This window comes from Bufo gargarizans, chromosome 5 (assembly GCF_014858855.1).
Source record: "Bufo gargarizans isolate SCDJY-AF-19 chromosome 5, ASM1485885v1, whole genome shotgun sequence".
NCBI classification, from domain to species: Eukaryota; Metazoa; Chordata; class Amphibia; order Anura; family Bufonidae; genus Bufo; species Bufo gargarizans.
In genome coordinates, this window is record NC_058084.1 from 357,778,584 (window position 1) to 357,793,071 (window position 14,488).

Consider the following 14,488-nt stretch of genomic DNA (forward strand, 5'->3'; position numbering starts at 1 on the left):
TGGTTGCCGTCCTATTAGTACACACAAAACCTGTCCTAATCACACAGGAGGACAAGTTACTTCAGAACACTGAGCTAAAGAGCAGCCTACTCCTCCTCTCTGCTCTGCTTGTCAGGGATTATGATCCTGAATACAGATAAAAGATCTTCAGCTGAATCTCTGTAGGAATGAAGTTCATGAGGAGACATGAAGTACAGAGAGGACGGACAGGACAGATAATGTGGGGCTGTGGCATACAAGTGCTGCTGCTCATTATCTACACTCCCACTATTCTCTCTGTACTTCATGTTTCCTAATGAACTCCATCCCTACAGAGCAGTGCTTCAGACTAAAAAAAATATCAAGGAGCCATTGGCTCCTAACCTGAAAAATGTATGAGCCAAATCAAATGTTTAGTCGCCAAATTTAAAATACATATAATTACGGTATAATTTTTTTTTTTAAAAGACGTCTTACCTTGTGTAGTTGCCCATTTGTCTCTCCTTTTGATTTGTTCTTCTAACCCCATCAATCTTGAAGCTCACCGTCCTTCATTACTCCCCCTCACTGTTTCTCCATTAAAACCCCCACCTACTATCACCCACATGGCTACTGTAGTGTTCCAATAAAAATAAATTAAAAAAATGCTTATGAGCATGAAGTTTCCTAGGCTACAGCCCACACAGTTAAATGGGTTGTGCACCAATTTCTATGAACTCCCAGACTAGCCAGATTCGAGTTGCTGATCATGCTTCCTTGATCCCTAGGTGCTGGTCCTTGGCTAATTCGCTTCCAGGCCTCCACTGCTTGTCTTGGGTCCTCCATGAAAACTTTTATCTTAATGCCGCTGCAGCCAATCACAGGCCACTGTGGAGATCTGCTCCCCTTGCATCACAAGACCATTAAACATAATGCAAGGGAAGCAATGGTCAGTTATTGGCTGTAACGGCGTCAAACAGGGCGTTTTCATGAAGGGACTCAAGACAAGCAATGGGGGCTGTGGAGCAAACGAGCCTGGAACCCGCACTGGAGATCAGGTAAGTCTGATCACCAACAAAGGTCCTGCCAGTCTCAGACATTAGTGTATACAAACCCTTTAAGGAATTCATTTTTTAAGGGGGTTTCAAACCAGTATTCTTCTATATGTGACAGAACTATTCCCACTGCAATCCTTAAAAGGCCAATCACTTAAAGGGGTTGTCTCATTACAGACAATGGGGGCATATTGCTAGGATGGGCCCCCATTGTCTTTATAGGCTGGTTTAGTGAAATTATCCCCTTTTTAACTTCACATGTCTTTGGAGCAGAAAGGAGCAGCTAACCGCTCTCCGCCCATCACCTCACATGTCAGTAAGGAGCCCTGCACTAACATAGTTGTCCTTTTCTAGATCGTGCAGGAGCTCTGTACTGCCGGGGTCGCATAGCATTATATTGATTTATGATGCTATGTAACCCTTACAGTTCTGGAAAGTATTGGATAACACTGACAGCATTAGGTCAGTGTAATCCAGTACACTCCAGACCTCTAAGGGTTACATAGCATTATAAATCAATATAATGCTATGCCATCCGGTCAGTGCTAGGCAGACTAGGACAGTGGATTCCACGGACATACTGTGGTATGAGACCAGTGAGTGCTTATACGTGTTCTTACAGGGTTTACTAATCCCTGGCTTCTCATTAAGACCTCAGTAATAAATCTGTATACGGGAGACTCGCCTAGTCCGTGGACTGTGCGGGAGCTCTGTACGTCCTCCTTTAGTTGAAATGTCCCCAGCAGCTCAGCTTCACCTCCAAAGTTGCGAGACTGCTGGAGGCAGGAGCCCAAGCCACGCCCACCCTCTATGCCGGGTAGCAAAGGTCGCACTACATTTTTACCAGAAGAGTAAAAATACTCCTCTTAACAATTTTAAGAAGTATTTTCCGAGGAGGAGTACAAACTTTGCGGTATTTCATATTTATAATGCATAGGCCCGCATAACGTTATGAGGCTGATATTTCTGCAGGGAAACCATTGCTAGTCTCCCATGCAGAAATAAATGTAGACAGTTTTGCATTTATCCAACATCATACACTAAACATAAGACCACTGCAGCCATACACAGCGCCCACCTGACGCTGCCATACACAGCGCCCACCTGACGCTGCCACACACAGCGCCCACCTGACATTGCCATACACAGCTCCCACCTGGCGCAGCCATTCACAGCGCCTACCTGACGCTGCCATACACAGCGCACACCTGAGGCTGCCATACACTGCGCCCACCTGACGCTGCCATACATAACGCCCACCTGACGAAGCCATACACAGAGCCCACCTGACGCAGCTATACACAGCGCCCACCTGAGGCAGCCATACACAGCACCAACCTGACGCAGCCATACACAGCGCCCACCTGACGCAGCCATACACAGCGCCCACCTGAGGCTGCCATACACTGTGCCCACCTGACGCTGCCATACATAACGCCCACCTGACGCAGCCATACACAGAGCCTACCTGACGCAGCTATACACAGCGCCCACCTGAGGCAGCCATACACAGCACCAACCTGACGCAGCCATACACAGCGCCCACCTGACGCAGCCATACACAGCGCCCACCTGAGGCAGCCATACACAGCGCCCACCTGACGCCACCATACACAGCGCCCACCTGATGCCGCCATACACAGCGCCCTCCTGACGCCGCCATACACAGCGCCCACCTGACGCTACTATATACATACACAGCTCTAGCACATGCCCATTACACAGATAGCTTACTATATACACGTTGCACACACAGCACTGCTACATGTCCATTACACAGAACTACTGTGTGCACATTACACACATAAAACTGTACAATAGACTGGTTACACTGACATAGCCCTGCTTTATACACACCTTCCATACATAAAGTACCTCTGCATTCTCCACCGGCACAGTCTTACACGGAGCCTGTGTTCCCCTAACTCCTCCCACACACATGGTTGATCACATGACTGTGACATGTGACATCACCACAGGTCCTGTAACCATAATGTAGTGTTTAGTCCAGACTCTGGAGCTGATCCTGGTGAGAGAGATGTCCGTGAGGGGAGGGACTTCTCAGAAGAGGGTCAGGGCTTCATGTGTTCTGGACCTGGCAGCTTCTGATACAGCGCTCCTGACTAGAAAAAGACCATGTGCAAAAATACACACCAGTCTTTTTCCAGGGAGTAAAATGGCCTGAAGAGGCGTCTATGACGCTTGTACAGACGTTATTGCGACCTTTGCCGGGTAGTGTGAGGGGTGGATATTCACCCAGCAGAAGTCTGCAGCGTGTGTCTGCTGGATGAAAGCCCTTTCTTCTTAAAGAGGCAGAGCAGCGGAGGGTCTAGGCGCAAATGGCGACAAGACTACAAAGTGTTGTCGCCATTTTGCAATTCTAAGTCGCATTGGCGACCATTTTGGTTGCCATCTGGAACCCTCCAGAGATTCATCTGAAGATCATATTAAACTGTATTCAGGATCATAATCCCTGACAAGTAAAAGAGGATGAGGCAGCTCTTTAACTTGTCCTCCTGTGAAATTAGGACAGGTTTTCTGTAGACTATTTTCATTTCCTTAATTCCCGGATAACCCCTTTAATAAAAGTTGCAAAAACCCTTCAACTCACTCACCTTCTAAAGATAAAGACATGACTCTGCTTATGGTTTCCCAGTCTTTACAATAAAGCTGATTATGTGGACAACCCAAAACTGGAAGTCTTAGGTTATCTTGTCTGCTGTGGGGGAATGTTTTTCAATTACATTTTAAATATTCCACACTAGCAAACACAAATACCTAAAGTCACATGCATTTTGCATATTGGATTGTAATTTATCAACATGCAAGAAGCAGTTCAATCCAGAAATATTTATCAGTGGTAACTTTTCCTTGTTTTATTTTCTCCACAATCATGCATCTTTCTAAAAAAAAACCTGGAAGGAAATTGTATGGTAGAAATAAATGAAGGGGAAAGGGTGCAATCCGTTGGCAGCTGCAGCGTTTTGTTTTGTGTTTGCTGTTATTTCCATAAAAACTAAAACATTCAATAATAACATTTTGGTTTTTATCCATAATGTAACGTAATGGTTCTCAAAACCCTCCTTAGGGACGACAGCGTACACTAGACTAAGAATAAGAAATGTGCTGGATATATACATTTAATTTTACAAGAATGGGATACATGCTATAAACTAAAAACAACAGCCTTGAATGAAACTTCAAAGTTAAAGGACCACTAAAAGGAAGACCAAAATCATAAATCAGAGCAACATATAATAAGTGCAGTAGACCACCTTTTGCACGTCATCTCCAAACTGTTTTTATACACATCAACAGCAGTTTTACAAAATGTAAATGTTTAGTTGACAACCCCATCCTAAAGCGATCTCGTCCAAACTGAAAATTTGCTGTACACTGTGCATAGTGTAGTCTGAGACTGTGATGAAGGCAATAGGGTGGCAGAATGGAGGAACAGGCAGCATGGATCAAGAGGAGGCTGCCCGGTACACTAACCATGCATTAGCAACGAGTAGTCAAATTTTCACTTTGGACTAAAGAGTCCTTTTTAAAGGGTTATTCCAGGATTGTAAAACTGATAGCTTATCCTCAGGATAGTGCGTCAAGCCGCTGATAAGCTGTTCTGCAGTAGCTCTGGAGCCAGTTATACTGTGTGGTGGACTGAGCTGGTTACTGTAGCTCTGCTCCCATTCTCTTCAATGAAATGGTGGCTGAAGCTTTGTAGTTCCAGAGCTAGAGCTACTGCAGAACAGCCGATTGGCAGGGATGTAGGATGAAATTCCCGGCAATCAGTTATTGATGGCCTTTCCTGAGGATGTGCCATTAATATTAAGATCTTGAAATACCTTTTTAGGGTACCCATACACATTAGGTTGGCCGAATCAGACGGTTTTAGCAGGACCAGTCAAGCACCTATTGAGTATGGGGAAGCCCCAATTCTCTCCAAAAGACAAATATTGTGGGAAGGAAGGACTGGGAATCTTGGACTTCAACATGACCATTCCCATATTTGCATGGCATGGCATGGCAGCCCTTATTTCCCCTCTCCTCATTGAGAGCAAGCCAAGATTGGCCAAGCTGAGCATGCATGTGTATGCGGCGGTCGAGAGAAAACTCTGTCAGCCGAATGAGCATTTGGACAAGAGCCAAGATGAAGAGCCACTTTTGGAACAGGTATAAAACAAGTCAAGTACAATACAATAGGTCCTTGGGTATTAACCTAATAGGTTCTGACAATCTGTCTACATGAATCAATAAGACGTAGTCTCTTCACAGCCTAATCCAACCCACTGTTTCTTTTAACAGTACATATAGGTTTATAAAAGTTGTTCTTAGGTTAATTTATAAAAGCAGGTCTTTCACAGATATCTTCAAATCCAAATGACATAGATGTCACCTCATGTCACAATTAAAAAGCTTAGTTATGAAGAACTGCTTTCTGGAATCCTCACACTGCTGAGCTCCTGCCCATAGCACGTAAGGAACATTGTGGCCGCTGACTGTAATTTTCCCTGACAAAAAAATAATAATAATAATCTAATTATGGCTCCTTGAGTGTGCAGAACCAACCATTTTTAGTCATGAAAGAAAATGCTTGTTACCACAATGTTCCCTTCATGTAACGCCACACATCTCACTGGACACCAGTGTGAAGAACATGAATTTGATAAACTGAGAGACTGGTGTTAACTAGAGTAACACCAACATATTAGAGTTAAAATGATAACTTGCATATACTGTATCAGGAAATGTGCCCGCTAAATTATCTCTGTGTGCTGTAGACCATACTTAGTCATAAGGATTTACGTCCTACCACCTAAACCTCTATAAACACACATTGGCTTATTAATGTGTTATATGTCCTATTGTTAACCCCTTGCTAGGTGCTGTGAAGGGGCATATGAAGGTCACTAATCAGTACACACATCAATCACCTAGAGCAAAGAAGTTCTGCAAAAGGGGCCTTAGGCTTAGTAACACCACTGGAGTCTACTCAATACAAGATTGCCTACTGGTTTTGTTGTAGAGAAAGGGAGTACTTGCTGAGCAATTCCCACGGAGATCATGAAGGTCTTAGAAAGTTCAGAATATTTTTATTTTATTTTTTTACAAAAGAATAAAGGACAAAAAACACAATAGAAAAAAATTGGCACTGGCTACATAAACGAATGATGAGGTGATTTTCTAAACTGGAGATATATAACACAGTGTACAAAGATCAAACGTTAACTACACCCCCACTCAATGACATCTGAGAAACCATGCATTTCTCACAGTTTAAAGAGGTTCTATGCTTCTTAGATCCATCGAGAAGCCATAGACCTTTATTAACATAACCCAAAAGGATGGGTACTAGCACTAGGTCTCCAATCGTTGGCTACCTAGCTCCTGGAATTGACTCCGCTTTACATAGAAGGCATTACATTTTTTTTCTACCCTCTACTTGGATTCATATATGTTTGGGATTATTATATAAAATGTATTAGTATTATTCACTTATAAACTAGGCCAAAGACTGAGATACATGCACTCCTGCTAAAGGTGGCATCAGATAGCTAAGCAGAACAGTATTTTCGTAACCCATTTTACAGATTCTTCCATGTGCCGTGTCTTCACAGTTAGGATATGTTCATATGTCATGGATTTGCAAATAGCAAAACTCACATGTACTTACAAGAATATCCACAGCAGAAATCCAAGACTGACACTTCGATTTCTGCCATGCATGTGCAGTTGACAATGCTGCAGATCCATGCAATAGTTAGCGCTTTTCAGTGGGGTTAATCTGTATAGGGCTAGTCCGCAGCTTTTTCCATGTGGAAATCGAGAGAAGAAAGAACAGATTTAGTGCTCTATTACACGGGCAGATAGAGCAGACGATTGTCGGGAGGGAAGTGCTCTATCCCGTCAATCGCCTGCTCGCTAGACGAGGAGATCACCGCTGTTACATGCAGCGATTTCCTCCTCAGTATAGGGATGAGCGTTAGCTAATGCTTTGCATTTTTCGGGTAATCGGCGGCAGTATTACACTGCCAGATGATCACTAACGAGCATTCATACGAACACTTGTTAGCGGTCATCTTAACAATAATCTGCCCGTGTAATAGGGTCTTTACTCTTCTCACAGACAATTTCTGCCTGGATTACTTTTAGAGAGCCTGTGAAGAGGAGTACAAAAACTCTGTCTGTAGTGGAGAAATAATGGTAGCAGATCTGGTAAGGCTTTCAACATGGAACCCACCATGAAATCCTAAAAGGGTGAATGGCCCATATTCCCATATTGACATTGCAAATATAATCCCCCTAACAATTGCGTGAACTAACAAAGAATTCATGAATGCCATGAATTCAAGTATTGCACTTCACACGAAAGGCACATTAGATGTGCGAAATTACTTAAAGAGGTCTTCAGAAAAGGCCATCACTAGCTGATCAGCGGGGTCCAACACCCTGTACCCTGTTTGGGTATAGCTCCATCGACAGAGGTCAATGCTGGAACCTCACAGCTCTGTAAACCTTGCAACTTTTAAAATACTTTTACATTGTATGGTCAGTCTATTACTATTAAATGGCAAGTAAATAAACAGGGTCAAATCTACTATTTTGACAGAGCCATGTATCCATGAAAAAACTATGGAATCTTATGTAAAAAACAAACAAAAACAAAAAAACACCTTACGTTATAGCAATACATAACTGTGCCATAGTCAAAAAGAAAAAAAGAAAAGGAATCAAAAGGAGTCTATTTAGTTGCATCTTACACTACAGTATATCTAAGGCTACTTTCACACCAGCGTTTTTGCTGGATCCAACAGGGTTCAGCAAAAACGCTTCTGTTACTGATAATACAACCGTCTGCATCCATTATGAACGGATCCGGCTGTATTATCTTTAACGCAGCCCAGATGGATCTGTCATGAACTCCATTGAAAGTCAATGGGGGAGCTGTTTTCTATTGTGTTCGAGAAAACGGATCCGTCCCCATTGACTTGCAATGGGGGTCATGCCGGATCTGTCTTGCTTCGCATCCCAGGACGGAAAGTAAACTACAACATGTTGCGGTTTGCTCTCCGGTATGGGAACGCAATGCATTTTGGAGCATTCCATTCTGTTCAGTTTAGTTTTGTCCCCATAGACTGACTGACGTGACGTGTTATTATGACGGAACTCAATACCGGAAAACTTAAATGCTAGCGTGAAAGTAGTGTTCTGTATTTTTTGGTTCTTTAAAAGGGTAACTCTCATATTTCTTTTATTTGGTAGTTTATTAGAGCTAGGCATGTATACCTGAGTTAGTCTGTCAATGATTGTCAAAATATCTGTAATTACCTTAATAACAGCTTTCATTAATGTCTCCTGTCCCTTTCCACTGGTCCCTTAAAAGATAGTTGCTAGGGCTTGTCTGTCTCCGGCTAAGAAGACAGAGGGGCGGTCCTTCACACTGCATGCCTGCATTAGGCTTCAGAGTGAGGAGGCGTGTCTCTCAATAATCCAATATGATTGGCTGGCAGGGAGCTGCTGGCTAGAGCAAGTGTGTATGGGAAGTGAGGGGAAGCAGTTTTGGCTTCAGAGAACTGGCAGAGGAGCCATCTTGAGAAGGTCCTCATATTGTAAATGTTAAAACAGCCGTAACTAAGGGAAAAACTCAAGGAAAACAGTGGTATGTGAAGAAACTAAAGATTGCTTTATGCATAATGCTGCAGCAGCAGTAACATATGCTAAAATTGATTTTATTTTTATGAAAACATGACGGTTACCCTTTAAGGAAGCATATGGGGTATCACTAAGGTTTATTGCTGAACCAGAATTTTGAGCCAGAAACTGGTCCCTGGGCTTGGGACAGCGGCTTCTAAAGAGGCTTCTTTAAGTTCTGCTCAGCCTAAGGGGTTCGGTTGTTCAAAATTGGTTACTGCTTTTTGCCACCGTTAGGAATGATCCAGGAAAACTGCCATTTGCAATGAGGCTCTTCAAAGGCACTGAATATTTTAGTTTTTTGGTTGGGTGTAAAATTAAGTAACTCTCTAAACAGTCTTCATTAAAAATGTCCTGCCATTAGGCTTCTGCAGACTGTGTGCAAGTTCTTCACCTAGCTGGTGGTGCTGCTGCACTGCTCATTTTTTGATAGTTCTCGACCTTCCCTAGATGTTAGAGATAGTCGGTGGAAGGGGAAAGAGATTGTACATGACAGATCTCAGGGTGGAGAGGAATTTCTAGTCCTCTTCTAGAACATACTCTTTCACTATTACAGAAACGCTATTAAATATTCAAAAGCAGCCATCTTCAGAAATGCTGAGGAATTTCAAAATTACAGTGGCATTTTTCTATCAGAAATCACAAAATCTGAATTTTGATGAGGCTGGGTTATTAGTATGGTACACAAGGTACAGGTTAACATGTGAAATGAATAACATACATCAGAGGCAGTTTATACCAGGCTAGAACAGGTCAGAATGAGAGGTTAGAGTGTCGCAAATCAGTTTTATTTGCAATAGAAAATAAGCTTACCCCACAGAATAGTTACTGCGGACCACTTATTCCAAGCTGCCCTTTCTGAAAACACTAAAATATCTAATCTGCAGGTTTATCCAAACCTAACAGCAGCATATTGTAACGTAATAAAGATTTCTTTCAATGCTATTTCAGTGACTTTTGGTTTTTGCATGAATCCAAAAAATCCTATTTTAGTTCTTTCCAAAACTAGCATGAATCCATACTTTGTACAGAAATGGCATAGACAAAAAATAATAATAAATTACGATATTTTGCAAGACCCAAGTTTTATTGCATTCATTGTGGGACTCCTATATTTAGTATAATGATTTGCAGAAGACTTGACGGCAGTAATTATAAGCCACATTTGAACTATTAGTGGTATTTAATGTGCATTATCATTACTAATGATTAAAGTAACTGTGTAAAAAGCAAGATAATTCTACTGCACATTATTTACAAGGCTATTACTGATTCGTCTGGTCATATATTAGGTATCAATCACTGCAGAAAAGGAAGCCTTTTGTCACAGTAGTCAAAATGTTTACTGCGGCACAATAAAAAACACAATGACCAATGTTCCCTTTAAGCCTTTGTAGCTACTGGGGCAGTATTGGCCACTTTTCCCTCTAAGCTGGGAAATACAGGACAGCTTCAAATAAATAATGATGTACAGCTCCCTAATAAATAGCTATAAAGCAACCAGATGCATAGGGTCATATAGCATTTTGGCAAATATTATCATCAAAAATGCAGTGCAACCTGCAGGCAGCATGTTATAGAGCAGGCAGAGCACACTGATATATGGTTTTGTGGGAAAAGAGGCAGTAAAACTTTAAATTTATACATTTAAAGCTCTGCTATTTCTGACTTCACTTATACACAGGGACAGTCTCATCAGTGATTGAGCATTCTCTGTGTAAGTATATATGTTTAAATGTATAAGTGTAAGATCTTTAAATGTATAAATTGCAGGTTTTATTGAATATTTTCCCACAAAACTATATTTCAAACTGCTTAGCTCCTCCTGCTCTATAACATGCGGCCTGTACATTGCATTGCATTTTGCAGTGATAGGCCAACTTTAAAACAGCACCCAGGTCTTGCACAGTAAAGGTTATTGTCTGTAACTCTGATGGTCAATGGCAGTGAAGAGGTTATTGTTTGTATCTCTGGCGGTTTATCACAGTAAAGCAGGTAATGTTTGTATGCTTGGTGGTCTATGGCATTAAGAGGTTATTGTGTCAGCAGCCTGGAAATCTTGGGCAGTGAGAGGGATAATGTCTGTGTCCCTGCCTGTTTATGGCAGTGAAGGCATTAATATAATTATAACTAGCGGTCTAGGACAGACTGTAGGTTAATTCCAGCATCTCTGGTGGTCTTGGCCAGTGAAGGGGTTAATGCACAGAAAACTGGCCTATGGCAGAAAACTGGCCTATTAACTGCAGTATTCCTGATTGTCTAGGGCAGCTCAGAAGTTAATGTAAGAATCCTTGGTGCTTTAGAGCAGTGAGGGGGAAATGACAGTATCCCTGGTAGCCAAGGACAGTGAGGGGGTAAACTACAGTATCCTGGTGGTCTAGGTAAGTGAATGGGTTACTGTAAAGAAAAAATCATGGTAGTATAGTAGAGTCAAGTGGATAATCCTGGAAAGGTTAAAGCTCAATACCCGGGATCCTGTGATTACTGCCCTCTCCAGGTCCCATCATCTGGCTGTAGCAGGAAGCAAACACTAATAATTCAGCTTCAATGTCTCCTTCCTGCACTGAACATAGAGATATGTAAGAGCAGGGAGGACATACTAAGGACGGAGCAGCTGTCAGTAACACGGTTTTCTCTATAATCGGGCAGAGAGATCTAGAATTGTTCTGTCCAATCATTAAAGGGGAGCTCAGAGAGTCCGGGAGCTTAGAGGGAATATTGACCATGACATATTACAAATGATGCAAGTAAAATATGAAAACACCTAAACAACCAAATATCTGTAGCTCATATAAGTGTGGGTTTAAAATGTGATGGGTATATTGCATAAGGTGCACCCTTTTCTTTGAAATTTTCACAATGGACATGTGGCATGTATGGTTAATGGAGTTTTCTGCTGCACTGAATATTTGCCACCACAGCGATCCAAAGATCAGTCAGCGATTGGTTACAGTCAGCGATTGGTTTGTATGGCTACTGAACCTGCTGTATGTATTGATGAAACTGCTCAATAAAACAGTACATGATGAGGCAGTTTCCATGTAAAGGGTCTCTATATTTTACTATGTGAGACTACATGCACACGAACGTTGTTTGTTTCCGTGTCCGTTCGTTTTTTTTTGGCGGATAGGATACGGACCCATTCATTTCAATAAACATGTCCTATTCTTGTCCGTTTTAGGCACTGTTACAATGGATCAGCAAAAAAAAACTAAAAACGGATGGCATAAACATACGGTGGTGTGCATGTAGCCTAAAGCAAATGATCAGGGGTTTGACAAATCTCAGAATGTCTGATGGGAATGCCATCAGTACAATCACTGTGCATATGCCAAGTCTGATCATGGAGATACGTTCTGTAAATGTCAGGCAAATGACATTTTGCACAAAGGGTATCGATGATTTGGAAGCGTGCATGATCAACACTGATCAATAGTGAAGAAACATTTTATATCATTGATCTTCTCATGCACTAAGACTAAGCACTAATTGCCACAATCACGCCAAGGCTGCCAATTTCAATGGCACTGACTGACCACCTATTGTTCATGGCGGTATCCCGACTCTCCCTCACAGCACATGTCAGGGAACAGAAGGGGTGGGTATGCTGAATTTCAACAAGCCCAAACCTTTGTTCTCTCAGGAGAAAAGCAGTAGTTAGAGGCTTCTGGCCGCAGCTTATTGCCCTCTCCTTATGGAGGACACATGCATGCTTGGCCAAGCTTGCAGATATAGAAACAGCTGTTAATAGCTTAATAAGCCAATGTGAGGCTGGTTTACATGGAGACTTTTTGCAGCGCAATTCTCCAATTTTAGTAAATACGAGTTGCATTCCTCTGGCCTGCAGTTGTAGCTTGCTAGATAGCATAGGAAAGCTGCATGGTCCCTTTAACACTGTGAACGGTAAACTATCGTACCCAAATCCAGGGCAGGAGAATAAAATCCAACTTTATACAATGTCTATTAAAACATGAAAAACATAAGCGGAGAGAACACGCTTACTGTACGCGTTTCGGGCACACAATGCTCCCTTTATCATTACATGCCATTATTAAAGTGGTTGGACACAACCCCCCGCAGATCAGTGAAGGGCAGGCTACTGATGCCGGCTCCCAGCCCCTGCACTCTCCAGCCTCTGTTCAAGTCCCTGGTTGTACATTTCCAGTGTGAAGCCTCTGCAGCCAATCGCTCCCTTTGTGTCACATCCTGGGGGAGGGGGACCAGTCACCGCTGCCGCCAGCAACTGGACATCTACATTCAGGGACCTGAGCAGGGCAGCAGAGGCCAGAGAGGGAAGAAGCTGGGAGCCAGTGTCGGGAAGTAGGTAAGTATGCTTTCCTTCGCTGTCCAGGAAGAGGCTGAGGGGGGTTCCAACTATTTAAGGGCACATATTGCACCAGAAGAATGTTTACTCTGTGCTTATGTTTCTCATGTTTTATTGGACCTCAAACAAAGTTCTGGTTTGTTCTCCTGTACCCAGTACTTCTCTGCTTCATGTCAACCACACTACTTGTGATGGGATCCGTGTACTTGGGATAGGATCCGCATTTCCGGAGCACGGCCCCGATCTTCCGGTCCGCAGCTGCAAAAAAATCAAGCCTGTCCTATTCTTGTCCGCAATTGCGGACAAGAATATGCATTTCTATGGGGGTGCCGGCCGGGTGTGTTGTGGATCTGCAATTTGTGGATCCACAATGCACTACGGACATCTGAATGGAGCCTAAAGAAGCATTGCTAACCATTCGTAGAGCCTACAGACTTTTTTTTCACTCTCTCTAGCTATGCCACATTTCTCCACACTTTTCAAACCTTTTGGGTAAGTATAAAGAAAGCATAAATGTCCTGTGGTCAATTTTCCATACAAAATAGCCTACTAGGTTACCCTAATTTGATAGATACTTTATATACTCTAGGAAACACAACAGAGAGATATTGGAGCTCAGTTCCCCCAAGCACATCATCTACATTACTGCAAGTGCTCATGACTGCTATCTATGAGTTTACCACATTAAAATTCTCTTTAAAAAAGTCCAAAATGCAAAAACATATGAAAATCATTTTTCCCACATACATGCAACCTGCGGCTCGTGACAATATCAGTAATTAAAACAAACTACACACAAACAAGCTGAACCAGCGGCAAGCTTCCAGAACAATTTTAGGGCAACCATACACAGTAGACAGCTGTTGGCCAAACAACTATCTTTCCAGGCACCAAAATACACACGCACACTCGGCCAAGCTGAGTGTGCATATGTTCTGAATGGGGGAGAGAGCACACATATCTTCGTAACAAAAGGATTAAGCAGTTGAACTCTACCGATCCTCTGACATTAAGGACTCGTTCACACGACCGTTTGAAGCCTGTGCCCGTATTGCGGACCGCATTTGCGGATCCGCAATACACGGGTCCCATTCCATGGCCATTCAGCACCACGGATGCGGACCCATTACCTTCAATGGATCCGCAAATTCGGAGATGCGGAACGGAACCACGGAGCGGAACACTACAGAATCACTACGGAGTGCTTTCTGAGGTCCTGTTCCGTGCTTCCGCACCGCAAAAAGATAGAGCTTGCTCTAACTTTTAGCGGATTGGAGGGATCGCGGACCCATTCAAGTGAATGGGGCCGCAGTCCCTATGCGGCAGCCGCCCGTGCTTAGCGGACCACAATTTGCAGTCCACAGCATGGGTACGGGCTTCACATGGTCGTGTGAACGAGCCCTTACTGTGAATAAAGAGCAAGGAGGTCCCACACACATTAGCTGGACTTTGAAACCAA

At 42.9% G+C, this 14,488-nt stretch overlaps 1 protein-coding gene across 3 annotated transcripts in view; it reads right to left on the reverse strand.

Annotated features, from left to right (window-relative positions):
• The window catches only part of SATB1 (SATB homeobox 1), a 209,369-nt gene that overhangs the window by 55,997 nt on the left and 138,884 nt on the right, over positions 1 to 14,488 (reverse strand). The gene's annotated exons all lie outside the window — the stretch shown is intronic.